Source organism: Capricornis sumatraensis, chromosome 2, assembly GCF_032405125.1.
Source record: "Capricornis sumatraensis isolate serow.1 chromosome 2, serow.2, whole genome shotgun sequence".
Classification (NCBI taxonomy): domain Eukaryota; kingdom Metazoa; phylum Chordata; class Mammalia; order Artiodactyla; family Bovidae; genus Capricornis; species Capricornis sumatraensis.
In genome coordinates this window covers 168,653,211-168,675,756 of record NC_091070.1, presented here as the reverse complement: position 1 = coordinate 168,675,756, position 22,546 = coordinate 168,653,211, and the positions used below count along the sequence as shown (strand labels likewise).

The 22,546-nt window shown below is 39.8% G+C and overlaps 1 protein-coding gene and 1 non-coding gene across 2 annotated transcripts in view; both read left to right on the top strand.

Moving 5' to 3' along the window:
- Nucleotides 1–22,546, top strand: part of ST6GALNAC3 (ST6 N-acetylgalactosaminide alpha-2,6-sialyltransferase 3) — a 253,644-nt gene that overhangs the window by 65,029 nt on the left and 166,069 nt on the right. The window lies entirely within an intron of this gene.
- TRNAY-GUA (transfer RNA tyrosine (anticodon GUA)) lies at nucleotides 16,031–16,102 on the top strand. The gene has a single exon. It is a non-coding gene; the product is annotated as a tRNA-Tyr (tRNA).

Sequence of the window (22,546 nt, the reverse complement as noted above, 5' to 3'; positions counted from 1 at the left end):
AAAAGCCCTCGGACATAATCCAGGTGTCAGGTGATGAGCTGCCAAGTACAGAAAGAGAAGTAGGGGAAAATGTGGGAGAACAGTAGGAGGCCAGGTTCAATATGACCCGATGATTGGGTGGGGAGCAGAGGAGAAGGGAAAATAAAATTATTATGAAAGTCTATGTCTGGGTTGTGGGCAGAAATCTGTCTAGATAAAGAACATTCTTGAGGAATGTAAGTCAAGTTTATAGTTAATTTTGATATGACAACACAGCTTCCCTTTAAAACTGCTCCCATAGCAGCTAGACTCACAGGCTGGAGCTGAGGGCTGAGTCAGGACTAGAATCATTAGAGGTTTCAACAAAAAGATGCAACTAGCTCTCCTTCCCTTTTGTTCCAGCCTAAAGGGTGTTTTCTAACTCCTTTTTTCTGTGTTTAGTTGCAAAAGCAGAAACATCAAGCAGAAGGCAGAAAGAAAGGAGAGGGAGAGGACACACACATGAGAGAAAACAAGCAGCGTCTTATCCTGTGGGATTGTACCTTATTTTAGTTACACCTCTTGGAAGGCTATACTGCTTAAATAAAAGTAAGAATCACAACATACACACTCAACTAAAATTATCATATTCACAGATTCTCCCTTTAAATAACCTCAAATGAAAATAAGAAACTCTAACCTTAGCTTTTTAAATCACAATGAAATGACAAGAGATGTTTTCCTTTTATGAATTCTTAAACCTTCAGAAACGGTGCCTTTGTGTCTTAAGCAGGATGTCTGTGGTGTGTGTGTGTGTGTGCATGCATAGGAAGGACCTAGCAGGCAATGTCATGACTTCCCATTTGCCAGGCTGTGCAGTATTTGTGGGGGGAAAAAAGGCAAAAAACTAAAGCATACTGCATCTCTTCTAAGGGAGTCAGTATTATGTTAAGATTCTATAGTATAAAGATTATGTGCCTTTGCTCCACAATCAGCTAGAACAGAGTTCAAGTCCTTGTCTCATTGCTTACTAACCTTGAGGCTTGGACGCACTATTAGCCCCTCTGAGCCTCAGTCACCGCAGCTGTAAAATGAGGAGAATGCTGTCTACCTCATGGGGTTGTTTTGAAGAGTCAATGCAATATTGTAAGTGAAGCACTTAATCTGATATGGACACAGCAAGTGGTGCCTATGGTCATTAGACTTGGTGCAAATCTGGGGCTTTTTCATTTTCGGCCTATTGAGACGATTTTTCAGAAATGTTTACAACTTAAGGAAATGAAGTCTGAGTGCATTTAGTCAATTATTTAAATGTAACACTTGTTTAATATAATATTATTTAATAACAGATCAGTTTATAATTTATGTGTCTTTATGATTTCTCTCTTGGGGGACAGTTTCTATTATTTTACAGAATCTTTGTAAATCTTTGGGCAAACCAGAACTGTCATGCTGGTTCCTCATTATTTCATTTTTCACAATTTTGGATGTAAGAAAGCAAACAATGTTCTAATGCAGGATTCAGCAAAAATTTTCTGTGAAAGACTAGACAGGAAATATTTTCATCTTGTGGATCTCTTATGATCTCTATCTCTTATTCTTCTTTGTTATTTTTTACAACCTTTTAAAAGTGTACAAACCATTGTTTGCTCATATGAAAACAGGTTACTGGTTGAATTTAACCCATAGGCTATAGTTTGCAGACCACAACTCTAGTGTTAATTTGTATTATTTATTGCTAGGGTATTTATGCCAATGAGTACTGGGAGAAAAGAGTGAGAAAACACATTAAGTAAATAACATGTAAGCAATTCTGATTCTGATTCACACACATGCTGGCTTAAATAAGACCACTGATTATGTTCCTTGATGGAACAGGGCCATTTTTATTGAGAAGCAATGAGCTTAGGTATGATTTTTGGGACTGGAAACCATTCAGCACATCAGTTCTGAACAATATCCTTGTGCTTTGCACAGATTTCTTTTTTTTCCTCAGAGGAGAAGTTTAGACACAGGGTTTTATGGCATCAGGCACAAGCTGCCATTAAAACCCTAAACTGAAAATCTTGTTGCCCTTTATGAAAATGAACAGCTGGCCCAGACCATTGGCTGCCAACACATCTATTTGTGTTGTGTACAAGTAGCTTGAATATCCCTTCATGATGAGGGGTTTTTAGTACATGTTTCAATCAGCCAGTGGGAGGGAAATCCTCATTGGTGGATAATATCTCTTTCAGTCATTGCACCTGCCTTGGCTCCTGCATCTCTGTGGACCCAGGAGAGAAATACTCTCCTGGAAGCCATAATCTAGGATTGTCTTGATCTTTTCTTTTCTGGCTTACATCCCAAGATGCTTCCTTGGAGACACCAGTAATGTCTTTCCCCTTCTCTTTACCCTGTTATTGTACCTATTTTTCCACTTCTATTGACTAAAAAGAGAAAAAGGAGAAATATTTTTTAAACACAAAAAATATTCCCAAATATTTAGCACTGGCCATGCTGAGAGCAGACCCCGTTGCTGTGTTTTAATCAAGCATGTCTTGATGAATCCTATACGATATGTTAAAGAGGCAGGTGGAATCACGACCCACTAGCTATAAGTAGCACCTCAGCTAAGGTCTGGTCCACTGTGAGCCAAGCCGGACCAGCAGAGTTCCTTTTGGGTGGCTTGGTCTTGGTATATAACAAAGAGCCTGGAGCAAATTAGGGCAAACAGCTTCCTTTCTTCCTTTTACCCTAAGCCTACTCCAGAGCCTGGCCTTTGGCATCTCATCCATCTAACAGGGAATGAAGGCTGGATCGGGAAGAACACATTTGTCAGGGAAGAGAAGCAGCTCAAGAAAGAGCCTGAGCATGTTTGTCCAGGGTCCACGTCAGAGCTGGCCTGGGCTGCCTCTTCCAGACTTCTTGGGGCCCTCTGCTCCAGAAGTTCTCAGAACAAGAGTTGCACCAAGAGAAAGAGAGCCTCCAACCTCCAGTCACTGCTTCATTCAATCATTAATCCACTCAACACAGATTTATTGAGCAGCTTCATAAGCCAGACACCCTTCTAAGTCCTGGCAATGAAGCAGTGAGCGTGAAACAAGGCATCTCATCATTTCACTCCATACCTTGTTCTGAAGATAACCATTTTTCCTTGGGTCTATCTTTGATCACTTATGTTCAGCACTGTGACACTTGTAGGCCAAAGAAAATGTCCTTGAACTGGACTAATCCATAGCATGGTCCTTTTTGGAAGGGTTGGTAGGGAGAAGTGATGAAAAGGGAGTTGTGAGTCTCTCCTGCCTACAGGTCATGTTTTTTTTTTAAACTGTGAATGGTGATCTTTCATTCTCCCTGCCCACCAGGTCTCAAGAATAGGTGCAGTCATGTGAGTTTCATCTCTTAATTTCATCTGAGCCTATTGTGTTTGCTTGGTCTGGGCTAATTTCCCTTTACGTGACTTTGTGATGGTCTTTAAGTCTAGTCTATGTAGGCCCATGGCTGTCACACTCCCCTTGCAGATGTCATTTCTGCCATACCCTGCAGTCAAGGTTGTTTTGTTTGGGATAAGGATGTTTTTTCACTGGATGTAGGCCCCCTGTCCTGAGCTTTTGTAAACATATCCTTTTCTGTTTTGTGGTAGCCCTTTTGGTTTACTTTCTGAGAAAATTTTGTTGAAGCCCAGATTGAACCAATGTTTGTTCTTTCTTTGATGTATCCAGGCTTTTCTGTTCTGACTGCTGTATGGTTGGTAATTTTAGAGAGATTTCAATTCCTCCGTGGAGTTGGGTTCCTTGACATCAGGCCCAGTATCTCTAACTCCTATGCAGATAGAGAATGGGCTTTAAATTCCCAGAAGACAAAGTGAATTTTTTCTGTTCTAATATCAAGATACTCCCAGTACCATACATATATACATATATATACATATATTATAGTCATTTTGGTTCTAGATTTTTTATAATCTGGTTGACCTTCTTCTTCCCGTTTGCGGCTGTAGCTCTTCCTCTATTCACTAATTGACAATGCTCTTTCCAGCCAACACAGTAGCAACATGCCTAAAATGCTATTCTGGAGACATATAGCACAACTGAAATACTGTCTAGTCTACATACATCTTCACATCTTAGAAGAGGCTACTCCAGGAAGTGGGTTGGGGGGACAGTCATTGGAATGTACAAAGTCAACAATCTTATTTTTCCCCCAAACCTCACTTAACGTCATACAGTCAAACAAGAACCTGATATATAGCCTGTAAGGACTTCCCTGAGTACATGAGTGTCAAACCCTTATTATCCAAATTTTTTGTCCTTTTACTGGTCAATCCACCTATACAAAAAAAAAAAAAAAAATCACATTTTTTAATATAGCATACTGACCAGAAAGTAGTGAAATTGTCTATAGTTGTTGGTTAATAAAAGAAACAAAACTGACAACTCTCACGTCTATAATTAAATGTGTGAAACTAACAAATGGAAATAATAGAGAAAGATATTTTTTTTGTTTACTGGTCATGTTGTGGCATCAATTTGTATTAAACAATGAGAGTGGGAACTTGGAGGATTTGCTTTTCATTATGGTGCAAAATTAACATTCAACTACTGATCTGAAATAGATTTGCATGAGTTACCACTATCAATAATCATTTAGAATTCATTTTATGCAGATAAATCAGAATCTCCAGTGATAACATGCAAGACTTCTCCTTTGCACCGCTGAATGAAGATTAAAATAATAGCTTTTCCTTATAACTGGACCTTGAGGTTGGACATAAGTCTTGTATATGTGGCTTTCTCTATCGGTTCTTAGGTTTCTTTTGACTCCAAACATGAATTAATGCTTCATAAAACTAAAAGAATAAGATGGAATTCAAAGATAATTTGGACAGAAAAAAGTCAGGAAGTCATAGGTAGAATAATACCAAAATGTCACCTACTCCATTCCCCTGTATGGGATACATAGGACCTCTGCTGCTGCTGCTACTAAGTCCCTTCAGTCGTGTCCGACTCTGTGCGACCCCGTAGACGGCCTCCTACCAGGTTCCTCTGTCCCTGGGATTCTCCAGGCAAGAACACTGGAGTGGGTTGCCATTTCCTTCTCCAATGCATGAAAGTGAAAAGTGAAAATGAAGTCACTCAGTCGTGTCTGCCTCTTAGCGACCTCATGGACTGCAGCCTACCAGGCTCCTCCGTCCATGGGATTTTCCAGGCAAGAGTACTGGAGTGGGGTGCCATTGCCTTCTCCCCATAGTACCTCTAGCAACTCTTATACTTAATTGATCTCCAGGAAGAGAGAGGAAAAAGATCCTTCAGCAATCATCTATTTAAGAGTCCCTTTACCCTTGACCCAAATACTAGTCCTTGAAATCTTTTTTATAGCAGTAAATTCTTATGTATGTGTATAGTTTAAAATGGCATATTTGTTAGAGATGATATATGTAATGATGAGCAGTAATCACTGTCCTGTTTTATTACCCTGCAAATATGGGATATAGCTGTAATATCAACCACAATCAAAATATCACATAGAGGTGTATTGGATATTTCAACAGACTAGACACTCTTCTGAGTCCTTTTAAGCATCATTCCAATCCTATCCATTGCTACTTCTCTAAAAGAATAGAGACCTAGAGAAGAGAAGGTAAGTAATTTGCCCATTTCCAGTTTGTAAGGAACAGAGCTCGAACTTAGATCATCTCCTCCAAACCCTCCCTTTTGCCCATATGGATCCTGCTTCATCATAGAGTAACTGTGAATCTGCTGAAAAACTCTGATTAGGTCCCCTCTGGTGAGTTTCCCCACTTCTGAATTAATTATACCCAATTTCTAACAGTTTGTCATAGTGTCATGTCCTACCATTAGTCACTAACAGAGATGTATGGTGTACTGTTATTTTAAATCCACACACATTAGGAAGGTAGTTACAGCTTCCTGATAATTAAGAATTTGTTGCTAGAGGAAGTTGTAGAATTTTCTCTTCTGAAAATCTGAAAGAAAAGCATAGATAAGATTTTTAGAAACTCTGATTTGGACCCCAGTTTCCTGATTTTGGCAATGAACCATTCAGAATAGGTGATCTCCCTTGGGTCCCCAGTCCTAACATCCTGCAAGTCTGTAACTTCAGGTAAGGATTGGGTGTTTCAACCTTGCAAGGTCCTTTTTAGACTTCTATTTTTATACTTGAATGATTCTTGCCTCTCTTTGGTTCAGTTCCCTTTCTTGAGTCTCTTTCAAATGGAGATCTCATAAAAAGTTATTAAACAGGATTCTAAATGCACAATGTACAGAATTATATACAACTCTGCATTTAGGACTTCAGCAATCATAGTTCATCAGCACTGTCTATTCGTTCTCCTATTTGATTAAGGTTAAACAACATGATGATATTTCCTCATTGGGTAGCATTTTAAAGTGCATTGTGTATGTGACAGATGGGATCTTATAAATGCATTAAGCATGCTTATTTTAATATCTAAGCATATGTAAAAGTTTTAGAAATATTTTACATGCAAATGTCTGGGGCTTGGCAAGGGCCTATAATAGAAATCCATACTCTTTGACTTCAAAGCCTTAGTCTCGACAACTAATCACTTGGCCATTTCCAAATCAAATTTCTTCAAACAAATCAAAGGCATTTGTCCTACCCAAGAACCAAGTTTAGTGGCAAGTTTGACATTTAAAAATCAAGCTGCTTATTGAGATATTCATTCACTGAAAAAGGCACCCAGAATTTCTTTCAAGGGATGAGAAACACCCTTTTTCATGCTCTAATGACTCAGAAATTTGTCAGAAAGAATTTTATCAAATTTTCTTCACACACAGACATACACACACCCCTCATCTTTGCAGTAGGAGCCAGCCTTTGGAATTTTAACCTAAAAGAGCTTTCATTTTCTGAAAGGTTATGAGCCACTGAGATTTCAATCCTCTTGGAGCCATAATCACTGTGTTGCTTCTGAGTTGTTAACAATAACACTGATTAGGGGGGAAAAAAGAGAAAATAGCCCACACACCAATATTAAATGGCTTCACGAAGTAGGAATATTTTAAACACCACAGCATCTGCAGTGAGTAGAATAAAGTGCCCAATTTCCCAGGGAGCAGAGCAGAAAAGAAACAAAGAGAACAATCATGATAAATGATTAACCTTTATCCAGGGCTTCCAGTGTGCAAGGAACTGTGCCAATTCCTTCACATGCATTGTTCCATTGAATCTACTCAATAGCTCTCCAAGGAGGTACTTTTACTATAGCATTTTCACCCATGAGGAAACTGAGATTCAGAGAAATTAAATATCTTGACTGCAGTCACCTAGACCAAATTCAGGGTCTTTCCAAGTCTGTGTTCTTAACTGCTCAACTATGAACTGTCTTCTCTAAGAAAGGAGTATAATAAGAAGCCCTGGCAAGAAGAGGGAACTAAGGAATAAGAAGACCAGGATGAGCTTCCAATGGACCATTTTCAAGAGCCCACATCCCAGAGCATACAGGCTGGCTCAGAACCAACACTTAATAAATATTTTTGGAATGAATGACTAAATGAATGAATGAAAAGCAATGTAAGACAATGTAAGACAATGCAAGCATTCTGGCCTTTGACCCCCACTAAACTTCCCCAGTCATCCATTCTAGCTCATTCTCACATCTGTCATTTGTCTAAGATTGCCTATCAATCTGCTTCTGCTCCTAGAATCAGTGCTACACAAATGTGTGAAGAGAGCAAAATGCCTGTTTGGCAGCCTCTGCTCTTTCTTATTCTTTGGTGGTACTATTATTGCCCCAGCCCATGTTGTCCTCTATGCTTGCTGCTTGCTGCCCCAAACTCAGTAAGCCCAGGGAAAATCCCACTCATGGAATTTCTGTGATCATCTTTCTTCTCCTTTCTCTTCCTCCTCAGTCAAAATTTCAAGGTTTCTGCAAACCACTGTTTCTTCGCTTATCTGTCTTCTCTCTTTGAACAGTGAGACTTATAAAGACAAGAGCTGCATCATCATAGTATCTCCACTGCCCATCATGGTACCTGAAATAAAGAAGTTGTTTAGTCAACATTTGTTATCTCAATTAGTGAATGAATGGATGAATGCTTTCCACTGCAAACCCTGTTTATCAAGATTGCAGGGAATTGGGTACTACCACCGTTAATAATTATTGTAACATTGTACTTACTTAGAAGTATTACTATAGGAAGCTTTAGTTTTCAGAGTTGCATATATATGTGAAACTAGCTTCCTATTCATTTATTCAACCAATAAATATTGAATAGCTACTATGTATCAAGGCTTTTCTAGCATTAGGGTATATTGTTGATTAATATACAATCAAACCTGGAGAAGGGCATGGCAAACCACTCCAGTATTCTAGCCTGGAGAAACCCCATGGACAGAGGAACCTGGCAGGCTATAGTCCATGGGGTCACAAAGAGTCAGACACAACTGAGTGACTAAGTGTATACAATCAAAATACAACTTTGGTTTCTACCATCTCTTTACTTTTTTTTTTTTTTTTGAGAAGGATTCTCTTTCCTTGAGTTTGGATGAAAATTCTAGTACACTTCATAATTCCTCTGCCTACTCATGGGTAAAATGGCCCTAAAATGTCTTGAAGTCACAAATACAGTCTTAATTCAGTAACTGTGATTGCTGGTTCTAAGGAATAACCAAAACTCTGAACATGAGTTTGCAGTTGATCTTCTCCCTTCCCCCAGGTGGAGCTCTGCAATCAAACAGGGGACCATGGGCATTTCAGATCACCCCAACACAGGGCTGAACAAGAGGTGGGAGGAAGGTTAAAGGGGATAGTACCTCAGCCTTACTAGTTCTTACTTGACTGTTAGCTCTCTGAGTCTGCAAATGGTTCAAAGTGATCTGCCTGGTTGATGAAGCTTTCGTGGGCCCTTCAGAGTTTCCCCACTTGGGCCCCTTCTGAGGATTCTCATCCTAAGCAGGTTCCTGAGCATATTCTAGTCTAGATGCTCTCCTATGGCTTTTTCTTCTCAGCCCTTAGAAGCTGGATGGTACATATCCAGGGATGATGCAGGAAAATCCAACACTTGCTCTGTCTCCTATATGACCCAAATCTGCCCCATGGAAACATGCATATCCTCCCTCCCATGAATGACTCTGGGAGGGTAGGCTGGTTAGTCAAGGATTGGATAGGCATCAGTCTTCTCTAGCTCCTGACCAGGAAACACAGCCCACAGATCTCCCAGTGATCTTCCTCCTGATCCCCTCACCAGACTTGGGGTAGAGGTGAGGAGGTGGAGATTCAACAAAGCAAGAGTTTTCTCATGAAATTCCTTCACCATTTCTCTTCTTGCACCACACTCTAGACTCTCCTGGATTTTCAAAGTGGGGATTAAATTGTAGAATCCAGGAACAATTTTTTGAAAATCATCACATGATGGATTGATCTTAAAAATTCCTATATATTTTATATTGCAGTCTCTGCACATACTTCAGTTTTTACCATAATATTATGCTGCTGCTGCTGCTGCTGCTAAGTCGCTTCAGTCGTGTCCGACTCTGTGTGACCCCAGAGACGACAGCCCACCAGGCTCCCCCGTCCCTGGGATTCTCCAGGCAAGAACACTGGAGTGGGTTGCCATTTCCTTCTCCAAATATAATGCTAAACATATATATATATATATAGTATGTGTAGTATACATGAAAGTGAAAGTGATAGAGTTAGTTGCTCAGCTTTGTCCGACTCTTTGTGACCCCATGGACTGTAGCCTGTCAGGCCCCTCTGTCCATGGAATTCTCCAAGCAAGAGTAGTGGAGCAAATTGCCATTTCCTCCTCCGGAAATCTTCCCTACCTAGGGATTGAACCTGGGTCTCCTGCATTGCAGGCAGATTCTTTACTGTCTGAGCCACTAGGGAAGCACTATATATAGTATATATAATATAGCATATATGTTATATATTTTATGGTACATATGTATACATATATATAGTATGTATGTATACCTCAAGTACATTGAAAACAGTTTGTGAAATATAATGACAAAATCATTTTGTCGCCTCTCTCTTTAAAGTATTTTCAGTTTTTCCTCTGCTGTGGATGAAACCTCAGCTTGAATATACCCGTGTCTTTTTCTGATACCTCTTAGGAAATAAAAATATTCTGATCACTTTAAGTAACAAAATACTGTCACAATTTGGTACTTGAAATGTCCAGTCCCGTATAACACTCAAACCTTCTAACTTCATTCAAAGTTACAGCTCTTCTCTCTCTTCCCAGTGGGCCCACAGCCTGGAAATGTAATGTATTTGGTTTCTTTTATGCTCGGGCTTCTGTCTGCACTAGCTAGCTGCTATTTATAGACCATTTGGAATTGGAGCAAGAGGTGAGGAGGAGAGGCAAGCTCTTGCATGGCCAGATCTGCTGGATGTTGGCCTCAGGCCCTGTGGGCCTGACCTATTATATTAAAGCACTTTTTCCCATTGAACATTTGGAATTCGCCTCCCACCCTCAGTACTGGGAATCTCCCAGCAACACAATTCTCTTAATGCAGGCTATGATTCTTTTTCTTCTAGTTCCTTACTCCTTCCATAGTCCCAAGGAAATAGGGCTGGGAGGATGAGGCTCAGCTTCTATTTGATGAGTTTTCCCATCTCAACGGCCCTATTAAACAGAATAGAACTTAACACAACCTCATTCTGGTCCCCTTGTTTACATGGGCTGTGTTTAATCTAAGACACACGCTCATACAATTTTTGTCCCAAGAAATTCTGGGAGACACTTCTCAAATCATTGTTGCCACTGAATGTTAGTTGCCATTTTCACTACATGTACTCTGCTGTAGGGAATAGATACCACGTTTCCAAGTGGCCATGTCAAAGTCTCTTTCACTTGATTGGATGTAAAGGGATGAACACCCCTTTGGGGAAGGGACCTCACAGCGTAGCTCACACTGAAGTTCCTGCACATATTCTTTCCTGTCTCAAGCTTCTTGTATTCTCTGTGGCTGAGTTGCTTAAGATTATGAAATTGGTTTTAGTTGTCTCCTTTTCAAATCCTGCAGGTTGGTCTGTCTCATAAATCATTTTGGTGTCTATTGTCTATGGAAGCTGAATTTTCAGCCAAAACTTCCAATTTAACATCCTGATATGAATATGCAATTTAATGTACACTGTCCCAAGGCATTTGCAGCATATATTATTATTCCTGTTTGACAGATGAGTAAACTAAGTTTCAGAGAGGTTAGCAGCCCACACTGTGGCTAGTTAGATTTTCTCACTCCATAATCTTTGCTCTTTCCCTGCCAGTGAATTAACTCATTGCCCTTCTAAGAACGGATTGGAGGCCCAGGGAGTTAATGAATAGGAATAATTTTATTGGTGTTCTTTAAGCCTACAAAATTATCAAGAGAGCCTTACACTGGATAAATAAAACATAATTAATGAGAAGTAAAATAAAATAGATTTGATGATGCTTTCGTGTAAGTAATCTTATATGAGAAAAATGACTTACATCAAAAAGAAACAAAATCCAAAATATATGAGCTTATTAAAAATTAAAAAGAAAAAGAAAACTATATTGCAAACTAGCTATATGATTATTTGATGATAAAGTTTAATGTAGTTTGAAAGAAAACGGATTAGCAGTAGCTTATCACCAACATTGAACCCCACCCATTCCATACAAGGTGTCTTAGGAAACCAAGCTACCCTTGTGTAACACCATGGTAACATAAAGTATATATGCAAACCTAACTTGGGAATGGAAGTAAGCTGTGGTATAGGGCCACCTAGAGTACAGTATAAGCCACCCTGAGGGAAGTACTGAGCCTCAATCTAGGTAGATTCAAAATAAAACAATGAATACAGGGATAATTTGGGGATTAAATAAATATGCAACATTAATAAACAGATTTTATTTTCTTGGGCTCCAAAATCCCTACAGATGGTGACTGCAGCCATGAAATAAAAGACACTTGCTCCTTGAAAGAAACAGTATGACAAAGCTAGACGGTGTATTAAAAAGTAGAGACATTACTTTGCTGACAAAGGTCCATATTAGTCAAAGCTATGGTTTTCCAGCTTTGGAAAAAAGTATGGGCATGAGAGTTGAATCATAAAGAAGTCTGAGTGCCAAGAATGGATGCTTTTAAATTGTGGCGATGGAGAAAGACTCTTAGACAGCAAAGAGATCAAACCAGTTAATCCTAAAGGAAATCTACCCTGAATCCTAAAGGAAACCTACCCAGTTCACTGGGAGGACTGATGCTAAAGCTAAAGCTCCAATACTTTGGCCACCTGACACAAAGAGCCAACTCATTGGAAAAGACTCTGATTCTGGGAAAGATTGAGGGCAGGAGAAGGCGATGACAGAGGATGAGATGGTTGGATGGCATCACCGACTCAATGGACGTGAGTTTGAACAAATTCCAGGAGATAGTGAAGGACAGGGAAACCTGGGGTGTTGCAGTCCATGGGGTCACATAGTCCATGGGGTCACAAATAGTCGGACATGACTTAGCAACTGAACAACAACAATAAGTAGATGGATTTGGAAGTTTGGTACTGCAGATCTGTTGCACAGTAATGTCACTCATAAACCATATTTCATCTCCTGTTCTACTAACTAGCTGAATTTCTGTTCTCTCCTGGGGCCCTGAGATTGAATTGCTTTTAACCTTGCATCCTTACTTCACCCTAAGGGCTGGGCCTGTGAAAGGATGAGTGGGTAATATAGTTGACATCTTCTTACGTTTGTTGACTTATTTTTAAAGTACCACTAGACCTACTTTTGGGCTTCCCAGGTGGCACAGTAGGTAAAGAATCCACCTGCCAATGCAAGAGGCCTGGGATCAATCACTCGGTTGGGAAGATCCCCCAGAGAAGGAAATGGCAACCCACCCCAGTATTCTTGCCTGGAAAATCCCATGGACAGAGGAGATTAGTGGGCTGCAGTCCATGGGGTTACAAAAAAGTCAGACACGACTTAGAGACTGAGAAACAACAAGACCTACTTTTATATATCATTTTATTCCCTGTTGAGTTTAATTTTATATTCTTTTTTCTTCAATTGCTTATATCATTCAGTAACCTTTCAAAACTGAATGCTGTCTTTGGAAGTAAAGAATATCTATTATAAAACAATTTGTGCCAGACGTTTTTCAAGTGGCTGAAGAGGTAAATACTGCTGGGTAGAGTTGGCAGAGTCCAGAAGCCATGGCCTTGGGGCGCACCTAGAGAAACTGAGAGAAACTGACAGGGAGACAACACAGAAAAATAAATAGCCTTTGGAGTAGGACTTGGACAACAAGGGAATTTAGGGGACACCAGAAGTAGAAAGGTGATCTTAGTTTGAAAAGAAAGACCTAGAAACTACTGCTGTCATCTCTTCAGCTCTGGTGTCTCTGCTGAACCTTACCCTTTGCTCCTGATCTTGCATTAAGATCTCTACGTACTTAATTGACTCCTGACATCAATTATTTCTCAAATGTTCCCTGTTATCTTGAAATCATCTAGTTTTCTAAAATGTGAGCCTTCTTGAACTATCCAAAAGGAATACCTGTCTCCCAGCTTTGAGTAAGATAACATGTTATAGGCATGTTTTCAGCTCTTTAGAATAAAAGACAGTGCAGGAATTTGGTATGCTATTTGTCTTTTTATTACAGTTTATAAGGCAATGGCACCCCACTCCATTATTCTTGCCTGGAAAATCCCACAGGCAGAGGAGCCTGGTAGGCTGCAGTCCATGGGGTCACAAAGAGTTGGACATAACTGACTGACTTCACTTTCACTTTTCACTTTCATGCATTGGAGAAGGAAATGGCACCCCACTCCAGTGTCCTTGCCTGGAAAATCCCAGGGACGGTGGAGCCTGGTGGGCTGCCATCTATGGGGTCGCACAGAGTCAGACACGACTGAAGCGACTTAGCAGCAGCAGCAGCATTCTGATTTCAAAACATGAACAATGTGTATTGATTTATTTGTTTGGTCCACACTGTCCTTTCAGCATGTTCATTAAATAAGAAGAGGGATTGAATTTGGTCATTCAGAACTGTTTCAAATTGATATCAACAAGCTTATCAGGAATCTCCTTAATCTAAAAATGTTCCATTCAGTTCAGTTCAGTTTAGTCACTCAGTTGTGTCCGACTCTTTGCGACCCCATGAATCATAGCACACCAGGCCTCCCTGTCGATCACCAACTCCTGGAGTTCACTCAGACTCACATCTATCAAGTCAGTATTGCCATCCAGCCATCTCATCCTCTGTCGTCCCCTTCTCCTCCTGCCCCCAATCCCTCCCAGCATCAGAGTCTTTTCCAATGAGTCTTTTCAACTCTTCGCATGAGGTGGCCAAAGTACTGGAGTTTCAGCTTTAGCATCATTCCTTCCAAAGAAATCCCAGGACTGATCTCCTTCAGAATGGACTGGTTGGATCTCCTTGCAGTCCAAGGGACTCTCAAGAGTCTTCTCCAACACCACAGTTCAAAAGCATCAATTCTTCAGCGCTCAGCTTTCTTCACAGTCCAACTCTCACATCCATACATGACCACAGGAAAAACCATAGCCTTGACTAGTCGGACCTTTGTTGGCAAAGTAATGTCTCTGCTTTTCAATATGCTATCTAGGTCGGTCATAACTTTTCTTCCAAGGACTAAGTGTCTTTTAATTTCATGGCTGCAGTCACCATCTGCAGTGATTTTGGAGCCCCCCCCCAAAAAAGTCTGTACACAGGCATTTCCTCCTGGACACAAGCAAGTTCATGGAGATATCTCATATCTCCAAGTTTGTTCCCCTTTCTCATCTGAGCACCTTTCTCATCTCTGCTCAGGCTGCTAGTAAGGTCTATGTTCATATCTCTATAAAGCTCCACAATTCTATGATGTTCTTCAAATAGTAGAATATCTGTCAAAATGTCTTGGGATTTATCACAACATTGACTGAATCTTGGTCGTAGCATGTCTGAATATATTTCTGGTTCCACTTTCCTAATACATCCCCTGTCCATTTTGAGGCCTAAATGATATCTTAACCACATCCTATGTTTCTTAGGATCCATACCACCTTAACTATTTAGCAATCTTATTTCTGATGTTCTACTAGAGAATCCTGGTTTTAAGTAAAGTTTCTTTTTTTTGGAAGAAATTTTGGCCTTATTAAGTCTCTTGAATTAAGTTTTCTAATCCGTTTATTCATTTACAAACAATCATTGGTGTGTATTAGAGTTCTTCAGAGAAAGAGAATTAAAAAAGATGGAATATATACATACATATGTGTGTGTATAGATACACACATATATGACTTACTTTAAGGAATTAGCTCTTGTGGTATGGAGGCTGACAAGTCCCAAGATACGCAATTGGGAAATGGACCCATGGTAGCCAGTGATCTAGTTCCAGTCCAAGGGCTTACAGGCTGAAGGCCTAAGAAGAGCCAATATTGAGTTCAAAGGCAGGAAAAAAACCCAAAAAGCCAACGCAGTCAGGCAGGGGGAGTTTCTTCTTACTCACCAGAAGATCAATCTTTTATTTCTGTCCAGGTCTTCTACTGATAAGATGGGGCCCACCCATGTTAGAATGGGCAATCTGCTTTACTCAGCCTGCTGACTGAGTCATAGTCAGCCACACTGGGGTACCCTGTGACTCAGTCAAGTTGACACTGAAGAGTAACCTTCACAGAATGCTCATTGTGTGTATTCTAGGTACTCACTTAATAGACATTTTTACTGGTATTAGAAAATGGAGAGAATAATAGAAAGGGTAAATTTTACTATTATTAGGAAAAAGTGCTAAAAATTACAGTATCCTTGTCATAATCTTGTTGCAGATAACTTGTCAGATGCTGAAGGGGGGAATTTCTTGCTCTGCTTGACTTGCTATCCTATGGTTGACTTTGTAATCCCAAATAATGGTGTGTAAAGTCTCATTTGTTTGATAAAGTATTTGTCAAGGTAAGTAATGTTACCTTAGTGTCCTATAACAGTCTGGCCTAGTATTATGCTAGCTTAATAAAAACAGTTATTTCTCACTTACATCATAGTCTGATAAAGGTCAGGAGGCTTTCCTAGGTCATTCACCTCCAGGTTGTAGTTTCCAGTTGTAGAATCCTTCCATATGTTTGTGGTGGTTTGGGCTTCCCTGGTGGCTTAGCTGGTAAAGCATTCGCCTGTAATGCGGGAGACCTGGGTTCAATCCCCACGTTGGGAAGATCCCCTGGAGAAGGGAAAGATTACCCACTCCAGTGTTCTGGCCTGGATGGGGTCACAAAGAGTCAGAGATGACTGAGCGACTCTCATATTACCTGAGGCAAATGAAGCATATCCATATGTTTAAATATAGATTTTTAAAGCAATATGTATCTCACTGTACTTTGAAAGGGAAAGAGATATAAAATCAACTCCAAACATATACATGTAATTGATTACTGGCTTAGAAGTTGCATAATCTTAGATAGGTAACTTTTCTCCATTGATGATCTCTGTGGAACCCAGTAGGAAAAGACTACACATTGAGGTAGTAAATTAAGCTTTCCAAAAGTTTTATTATTTGAGAGTCTTCCTTTGCAGGGAATTTTAGAAATAAGGACTTGTTAGGATGTAGCTGAGGGAACCCACCAACTGAGTTGTAGATACAGGTACCAAACCATCCACATCAAGCTAGGTAACCTAGGCAAATATGTTAACTCTGTGCTTTAGTTTCCTACTTTTAAAACTTTGGATGTTGGCCTCACATATGTTTCTAAGATCACGTCCAAATCAAAATTTCAACTATGTTAATTGGACAACCATCCTTCTAGGTTTAAGGATGAGTTCTACTTGGAAGTGAGGGGAGGGAGTGAAAAGATGTGAAATGGTTCCTCTGTTCATATGAAATAATCCTTCTGAGATGCAGATAGGTGGTATTCAAAGCCTTAAGTCCATGGAGCATCAGCTGTGGTCCAAAGCGTGCTTTGTGCAAGCAAGACTGAGTTCACAGATCTTATTTACAGAATATTAGCTGCTTGTTAGTCACAGTGTGCCAGAGACTTAGCTGGAAAAGCTGAGGCGGAGGCAGCTCTGTAGATCTGTCACAACTACAGAGGGATGCAGAGGACCCATACCAGGCATTCTGGCTTCTTGGTTTGATATCATTTCTGGATTAGACATCCTCATTTTAATCTTTGTTCATTATTTCAATTTGTTAGCATTGTTATATCTGAGCTTCACCCAGAAGGCCGATTTGCTCAGACAAATTCCCAAGAGCTTGTAGCAGGAGCACTTAGAACCATCCTGGGCAGGCCCCAGCTGTGCCTGATGCATGCACTCCATTCTCAAAGAGTCACACAGACACTGCCTCTGAGCCACCCCACCCACAACCAGACTGCTTCAACCTCAAGAGAAACCACCCATCTCGAGAGGTTTCCTTTCCTGTGAAGCAAGAGGAATAATTAGATTGTGTCCCAGCAGTGAAGGTTCCTTAATGACAATGGGCCAAAACTAATTGTATTGATTTGTTTATTACCGACTTAGGAGGCCCATCAAACAAATGGACTGAGACCATTTCCATATTCTTTTCTGTTGGGTAAATGAGAAACAAATGACCTCTCCATATGTCTGCATCCTAAAGTCACTGGCCTTGAAGGCTGACTGCTCCGTGGCCTCAGGTGGGAGCTTTCTCCAATGCAGGCCATTCTGCCATCTGCCTCCTTCACATGGGTGAAGAAACTGAAAAGTTTGGTTATTAGTTCTTTACTTTTAACTTATTTGGGGGATTTGTCTTTAATGCTTACAATTTGGAAACTTACCAAGGTACCAGATGGTCTGCTTTCTTCAGGATATCTGTGCGTGCATGCTCAGTTGCTTCAGTTGTGTTCGACTCTTTGTGGCACCATGGACCATTGCTTGCCAGGGTCCTCCGTCCATGGGATTCTCCAGGCAATAATACTGGAGTGGGCTGCCATGCCCTCCTCCAGGGGATCTTCCTGATCTGGGGATCAAACTGGTGTCTGCCTACATCTCTTGCATTGCAGGGAGATTCTTTACCCACTGAGCCCTGGGGAAGCCCTCAGGGGACCTAGTCAGGAGTATTAATAACCCTAATTCGGGATTCTCTGAGGAAGGGAGGGGGAAGCTATAATATTGGAATGGCAGGAAATGAGGAGTCATTGATATCACATGAATTCAAAGAAAGGGACTCTCCATTTTCTGTCTGGGAGTGAGGTATAACTGTGGGTGGCTTTGGAGGGGCCAGGGGAAGAAAGTCTGTTGTATCTGTGCCTGTTGGATCTTCTTGGTCTTCGGGAGCAAATCCATTTCCCAAACCGTTGATCCACAAATTAAGAGAAATGGAGAGGATTAGATGAGAGTTCTGAAGGGGGCCATGATAATGTCCAAGTCTGGAAAATTTGAGTCTAGATGAAAGAGGACAAAATAAATAATATTGTTTAGCTTCAATATTAGCTTCAAAAGCATGAAGCTAACCCGTGGATGGGAGATTAATCTGTGAATCACTAAGGTGAACGAACAAAACTAAGCCTGATCCTTATAAAAGATTTAGAGCATACAGAAGGAAAACTAACATTTACTGGATTTACATTCTGCTCCAGTTACTCTGCTAAGTACCTTACATGTATTCTCTCTTGAATTCTCTCCCCTACCCTGGCAGGTAGGCATTCACATCCCATTTTAGACAGGAGGATGCTAGGGCTCAGAGAGGTTAAGTAACTTGCCTAACGGTACACAGCTAGCATTGGTAGATTCAAAGCCAAAACTGTCCGCCTCAAAGGCCATGATCTTAAGGGGTAAATAATGATTTTCTCTCTCTCCTTCTTCATGTTTATGATAGAAGACAAGCAAGTTCCATTCAGCACCTTCTCAACATGGGCAATATTCTCCTCTCTCTGTGTCCTCACTCTCCCCAAGGGAGGGCCTTGTCTGAAAGGGGAGAATGCAGAACGCCTGAGTGTCTTTGACCAGCCTGGGTCACAGGCAGGACAACATCAACACTTTGGCTGAGCTCTCTCATGCCCTGTGCACTCATCTGAGATGGTTGGGGGAGCTTTGATCAATAAGAGAAAGAAGCCCTCATAAAATCCTCTCTTTGTCTTGCTTGAATTTTATATAGTTGATCCCACAAATCTGAATTACATTTTCCTAATTCAAGGGTTTTTTTTTTTTTTTGAAAAATTCAATTTCTAAAACTAGGTCACATTTTGACATCCTTAATTTGCAGGCCTAAACTACTTTACCACTCATGTAGACTGGGAAGGGTGAAAAACCTCTGATAAACTTGGCCTTATTCAATTCTCAGAACAGCAGAGAGAAACAAAGGGAGACAGATGACAAAGTTTCCCTCTGTAGAGGTAGAAAATTACTGAAGTTTATGTGACTTATCCAAAATTACTTGCCTGGTAAGTGGCTAGAATGAAATTCTGACTGCTTTCCTGTGTCATACATTAACCAGTTAGCATTAAAATATATCAGCACTTCACAATGGAAGCTGTAAGGAAAACAGTTGGTAGATTTGATTACTTAAGAAAATAAATCTTCTGCCTAGAAATATTAGTGAATTAACAACATAAAAACACACATAATAACTTGCCCCACTTGATGGATAAAGGATTAATCTCCTAAATATGTAATAAACTCTTTACATATTAATAAGAAAAATATAAACAATGAGAATCAAAGGAAAAAAAAATAGACACAGAAGACAAAGAATTGGTTCATGACCAAGAAAAGATGCTTAAACTTATATCGGTTGCCCAAAAAGTTTGCTTGGGTTTTTCAATAAGATGTTAAGGAAAAACTCAAACAAAATTTTTGGCCAACCCACTATATAAAGAAATATTACTGTGATATTATTTTTCACTAACTGGCAATAATTTAAAAGTTTGATAATACAAAATATTGGTGAGGGTATGGGGAAAATCTCTAGGTGGGAGTAGAATTTGAAACAGCTTTTCTGGAGGGCAATTTGGCAATATTTATTATCACATCTTAGCCATGTTCATCATCTGTCAGAGTGTGAAGGTAGAGTCCCTTTATTGGAATTGAAGTATTAAAGGAAAACTCAGAAGTTTTGTTAGCTAGTCCTCTTAACTCCCTTATCAGACCACACAGAGTCCAACTCAGATGAAAATCAGGGAGCCTCTGCTCTAATCTTTTTTTCTATGTCCTTTCTCACCTCCTCTTTTCATAATTCTGTCCCTCCTCACAGGGTGTTTTTAATCTTTGAGTCATCCTTCAGATTTACAGTTACCAGATTCTCAGTCCTATTAGGTCCTCCCCTGTTGGGATCCTCCTGTGTCCTGGGCTTAGTAGAAGGGAAGGGGCCCTATGGACTTCAATGTGAAAATATATAAGGTAGGAAAGCATTTCCCTTGCTGATTTTGATTGCCACAAACAGTATAACTCAAATGCACTGTACTAATAGAACTCCTTCTTGTAAGGAAGAGAGAAAATAGAGAAGGACTAGAACATTCTATTCAACTATAATATAAATTGACCCAGAAATTACACTTGGAGGAATTTATTCCATAGACGTATGTGCAAGAGTACATGAAGATGTGAGGAAATTTATTGCAATCTTGTTTGTAATTGAAGAACATAAAATAGAAATGGCTATCATAGACAAATAGCAAGATAAACCATTGTGCTTCTCTATTAGAGAGTACTAGGAAGCCCTTGGACTTCCCAGGTGGCCCCAATGCAGGGGCTATAGAAGACGTGGGTTCAGTCCCTGGGTTGGGAAGATCCCCTGGGAGGAGGAAATGACAACTCACTTCACTATTCCTGCCTGGGAAGTCCCATGGACAGAGGAGCCTTGTGGGCTATAGTCGGTGGGCTTGAAAAGAGTCCAACACAGCAATGCGCTCAGGCAGCCCTAAAGAATGGGAGATGGGAGGGAGGTTCAAAAGGGAGGGGATATATGTATACCTGTGGCTGATTCATGCTGAGGTTTCATAGAAAACAAAATTCTGTAAAGCAATTATCCTTCAATGAAAAAAAGAAAAGAAAAATGGGATAGATCTTCCATTACAACTCTCATAGAAAGTTGCCTAAAATGTAAAACAATCTCATACTCTCCAACCTGAAAATTCTTTTTTAAAGGCTTTGGCTAACTTAAGTGTATATGCTTTTAGCATTATAAATGGAATAGTCAAATGTCTATTTATGTTTAATTTATTAATCTAGTTATATGGTCACATTTAAGATCACATATCATGTAACATATTAGTTAATTTGAAAATGTCTCTACTTCTTTGCATTTCTTAAATCATTATTATTTATATTATTTAAATATTAAATAAACTGGATTTCCTTTCTGCGCCATCTAACCTATAATTTCCAGAGTACATGCATGCTAAGTCGCTTCAGTCTTGTCCGACTCTGTGACCCTATGGGCTGTAGCCCACCAGGCTCCTCTGTCCAGCTTCTCCAGGCAACAATACTTGAGTAGATGGCCATGCCTTTCTCCAAGGGATCTTCCCAACTCAGGGATCAAACCGTCTCCTGCAGCTCCTGGATTGCAGGCAGATTTTTTACTGCTGAATCAATAGGGAAGCCCCTAATTTCCAGAGTACATTTCACTTATTTCCATCTATTACTTGAGAGACAACATATGTTGGCCATCATCAGACACAGTCACTAGAAATTTTATCTGAGACCACTGGTGTCTGTTCATATAACATCAGGAAAATAGTTTTATCATTCATTCTGTAGATGTGTATGTGGTATTTCACATCACAGCTACTTATTCTGTTACCTATTAAATGATCTTTGAAAGACTTATTTACACAATGTCAAGCTTGAAATTTTGAGTTCTTTCCCTAAGAGTAAAAACTAATCAGATCAATTGATTGATTTCATTGCCCTCCTTTTAATCAATTCCACCAGGAAATCTCAATAAGCATTCAAAATTATTGTTGAATGAGGTTGTTGTAAGCTGATGCATCTTTCTCAAATAGCAATCTTTTGTTCAGAATTAAATAATGAGGAAAAAAAAAAAAAACCCTTAGGTTTACCAAAGGGGAAATGTTGGGGGAGGGATAAATTAGGAGTTTGGGATTAACATATACACACTACTATATGTAATATAGATAATCAGCAAGGATCTACTCTGTAGCATAGGGAACTCTGCTCAATACTCTGTAATAACCCACATGGGAAAAGAATCTGAAAAAGAATGGGTATATTTATAACTGAATCATTTTGCTGTATACCTGCAACTAACATAACATTGTAAATCAACTGTACTCCAATGTAAAATAAAAATTAAATTAAAACACAAGCGATGAGGAAAGCTCTCCATAATCTGAGAGATATTGCAAGGACCTCAAAATAATTATCCTTCCTTCTTGAAGGATAATTCTGGGAAAGCAATTTCACCATTTACTCAGGCATTTATGGAATGCATATGGATATGGGAAAATATCCAAGATGTATTTTGAAGTAAAAGAACACGTTACAGAATAGTGTTTACTGTGAACCCATTTATACAAAATAAAAAGGCAATAGTAGTAAACATTATCTCTAATTATATGTGACTATGTATTCATAAACCTTTTCTGGATTAATGCATAGTGATTACCTCTAGGGTAGTGGGGGGAGGACTCCTGGAGGAGGAGGAAGACATATTTTTCTCTTTTTCCCTTGTTGCAGAATTGGCAGT